This window comes from Nematolebias whitei, chromosome 12, assembly GCF_014905685.2.
Source record: "Nematolebias whitei isolate Nwh7 chromosome 12, NemWhi1, whole genome shotgun sequence".
NCBI lineage: Eukaryota > Metazoa > Chordata > Actinopteri > Cyprinodontiformes > Rivulidae > Nematolebias > Nematolebias whitei.
This window is the reverse complement of record NC_056509.1, coordinates 25782014-25786008: the sequence shown is the minus strand read 5'-3', so window position 1 is coordinate 25786008 and position 3995 is coordinate 25782014. Positions and strand designations below refer to the sequence as shown.

The 3995-nt window shown below is 37.1% G+C and overlaps 1 protein-coding gene across 1 annotated transcript in view; it reads left to right on the top strand.

The window, feature by feature from the left end:
- The window catches only part of fermt1 (FERM domain containing kindlin 1), a gene marked incomplete at its 5' end in the record, with an annotated part of 928370 nt that overhangs the window by 5856 nt on the left and 918519 nt on the right, over nt 1-3995 (top strand).

Sequence of the window (3995 nt, the reverse complement as noted above, 5' to 3'; positions counted from 1 at the left end):
AGAGAGAGAGAGAGAGAGAGAGAGAGAGAGAGAGAGAGAAAGGCTTTATAAACCCTTCCCACACTCTTGCAATATTCTAAACAATGTTTCTGAACTCTAAACGCTCTAATAGAGCACAGAATGTCATGATTTCAGCTAGGGCCTTAACAGAGTACTTGAGTAATCTACACATCGATTGCTAGGACATCTATCGAGGTTAAAAATTTAACATCGAGTAGCCGTAGTGATGTCATATTATGTGACCACCGTATGACCGTAGGGGGCGGTGTTGCACTGTTGCAGGTCACAGAGTATGGTGTAACACCGGGTCCAATCCACCGAACCAGTTTCGGTTAAGTTTCGATTTTGACGTCCACGTTTCTTCACGTTTGCAGTTTAATAATAATAACTAATAGTTTTGTTTTTCCTGTGACTTGTTTGCAGTATGATAAATGGTAGGAGCATAATATACGCTCCCAATGTTTTGTTGGTCTTTTTTTTGTTGTGAATAATTACCTTTTTTTTGCGGTTTTACTTATTTATTTATTTTTGTATCTTGAGATCTATGATGTCATCAAATACTCGAATTCTACTCGGGTTTTATTATGTTAATGTCGAGTTTAAAAATTATATACTCGTTCAACCCTTAATTTCAGCTCTCTGCCACCACCAGTTTCACTAGCAGTCTCCGTTCTTCTGTGTACATAAACAATTTAAACAGAAATACTGTCAAATTTTAAATACACAATAAATGCAGCATGGATTGTTTATTTAAAATGTTACACTATTTAAATTTAATTGCAGAGGAGAGAAGTGCAGCAGGACATCAACAGGATGTCACGCAGCTTCAGCTATGCAGCACGGAGCAGAAATGTACTTCTTGATCAATTACATTGAAACAACTGAACATAGAAGTTCTACAGTAATTAAAAATAACTTTTAACACTTTTATATTTTGTAATTATGGTGATTTTTACAATGTAACTTACTTTCAATTTTAAGTCGGAAGACAAAAGTTGATCGGTGCATATGGACAGCAAAGGGTTAACCCTTCACAAAGCTGCTTCAGCATGGAGGAGAAATGTGGGCGTGGCAGACAGCGGTGTTCATGACAGAGGGAACTTCTCCCTGCAACTAATGATTTAGCAGGTGCCAAATCATTTAAAATAATTTATTTTAAATAAACAATCCATGGCTCAAAGCCAGCTGACTGCTAGTGTGGGAAAATTACCCTTGATTTCAGAGATATCAAATAAATACACAAATAGTATTCCATATTGCCTTTACTGTATAACATAACTGCTTGCCATACAGCCACTCCTGCAGATCACAAGCAGAAGACTTTCCATACAGCAGGTTAGAAACAAACAAGCTTCTTCTTGTTTCTTTGAATCAGCCACTTATCCTCTGTTTTATTTAAATGTCTCCCTCCACTTCTTTTCTGCTGTGGTCACAGCAAAACATGGTTAAATATAATGTGCACCCACTTCTACACGAGCAAGGTGATCACCTGTAACTAATACATTGTTTACTTCAATGAGCCTGTAGACATTTGTACCGTAATGGTTCAGTGTGCGTGCACGAACTGTTACACCCCAACTAAACGGACTTAAAATGGCAGTACATGGGATTTTTTCCACATATTTGTGAAAATTTCACCAGTCACAATTACTAAAGAGTTGTGACAAAAGGGTGTCAGCAAAGGTCAATGGAAAAGTTTACAAGACAGTGGTGAGACCATCTAGTTGTCTGGTCTGGAGACAGAGACATGGACAAAAAGACAGGAGAAAGAAATGGAAGTGGCAGAAATTAAGATGTTGAGATTCTCCTTAGGAGTGAGAAGGATGGATAAGATCAGGAATGAGATCATCAGAGGTACAGCATAGGTTGAACTGGGAGATAAAGTTAGAGAGACCAGACTGAGATGGTTTGGACATGTCCAGAGGAGGGACAGTGGGTATATTGGTAGAAGGATGCTAGAAATGCAGCTGCCAGGAAAAAGACAAAGAGGAGATATATGGATGCAATTAGAGAGGACATGGAGGTAGTTGGAGTGAGGACAGAGGATGCAGAGGACAGAGTGAGGTGGAGGATGACTCGCTGTGGAAAATCCTGAAGAGGGAAAAGCCGAAAGAAGAAGAATAATGATTATTAAAGAGCATGGAACTGTCTGCGCACGGTGCTCTTTATCTTCTGTTGGGACTTTTGCTTTTCTTCTATATTTAGAAAAAAGAAGCTTAAAAATACTACTCGATAAAATGGTTTAAAAAGAACTCTAGCGCGTAAGATCAGACCATTTTTTACTTGCAACGACAGAAAGTTTCATAAAACTAGCATTTCTCGGTGTGGCCAACCACCATCATCTCGTATTCTGGAACCTGTATCTCATCTTTGAAGACTGTAAACCCCACCACCACCACCACCACACACACACTGCAGCTTCACATTAACATTCTCAACCAGCAAACATACACTGCACCGTTAAGCTCAGTCTGCAGGAAACATTTCCTTTTCCTTAGTTATGACTTTTAAAAGTCAGTTTATTGCTGCTCATCTGAGGCAATTCTCAACTTGAGTGACACAATTTAAAATGTTTATAGCTCAGATTTATGCTTTGTGATGTGTGTGTGTTGATGTGTGTGAGGTGTGTGTTTCATGAACTTGAAGCAGACTAACATCCCTAAAGCACATCTAGTTAGACTAAAACACACGTCCAAGAGACAGAAAGTGGTCACAACCTTGTCAGCATTGCAGGTTTTTAAAGAAAAAATAAAACTGTAGATGGACGTTAATGCAAGTGGGAAAATGTTGAGTGAAAGAGCAGCACAGGCAGAAAACACGCCTTCACTTTGGTAACAGCTGCTGTTTTAAATGTGCTTTATAAATAAATTTGACTTAATTTATACATTTCCCACTTTACAGATTATGAATGAATCAGGACAGTTACACATAACAAGAGCAACGAAATGAGCTGAAGTTGGATTTTCCTTTTCTGGGTGAGAGACAGTGATCTTTCCTGACTTCTCTCAGATAATTTATCTGCTGGAGTTTTGCCTTGACTTCTCTCTTTAGGTCCAAGAATAAAAATAAATCAAAACACACCTTCACATTTTTGCTGCATATGTGAAATAATGAGTGCTTCCCCTAAAAGGTTTGGTTCAAAAGGGAAGATTAGCTGTAAAATGTGATTGGTGGTAAGTCAATGTTTTTACTTCAGACCATCAGATGAATAATGTAAAATGGAGAAATGATTGTAGTAGAACAGCAAACTGCAGATAAATAAATCTTATACATATATCTAATCTGAATATCAAATGTGTTTTTACTAAAATGTCATACCTAACACAGGGATCATCTTTCTCTGTCACTACCCATTTATCTGCTCCAATTAAACTGTTCTTCTGATCCATGATGAGGTTTCTGCAGGTCTCCACTTGGATTTTTGATGAACCTTTCTCTGTGAAAATGTGTGTCTTTAAAGTTTGAAGGCATTTATGTTTTTAACTGGTCTTTACTTTCCTCCGAGTTTGGATATGATTCAGGTTCTACGTTTATGTTGTTTGTTTTGTTAAAAAGTCAAATGCCTCCAAGATTTTCTTGGAACAGCCCAGAATCTTAATGCATAATTGTTGTCCTCATCATTGTGTTTACTATTTATTTTAAGTTTAATTAATTGTAATTGTAATTAATTCATAATTTCATTGTATTTGCATATAATGACAATAAAGACATTCTGATTTATTTACCATACCATACCACTTTATTTATAAAGCACTTAAACAGCTACAAAGCCAACCAAAGTGCTGTACAGACAGAACAACAGGTAACACACAAAGCAAAATACAAAATGAGGTAAATCAGAATATACAGGTCCTTCTCAAAAAATTAGCATATCATGAAAAGGTTCTCTAAACAAGCTATTAACCTAACCATCTGAATCAACGACGTAACTCTAAACACCTGCAAAAGATTCCTGAGGCTTTTAAAAACTCCCAGCCTTGTTCATTACTCAAAAC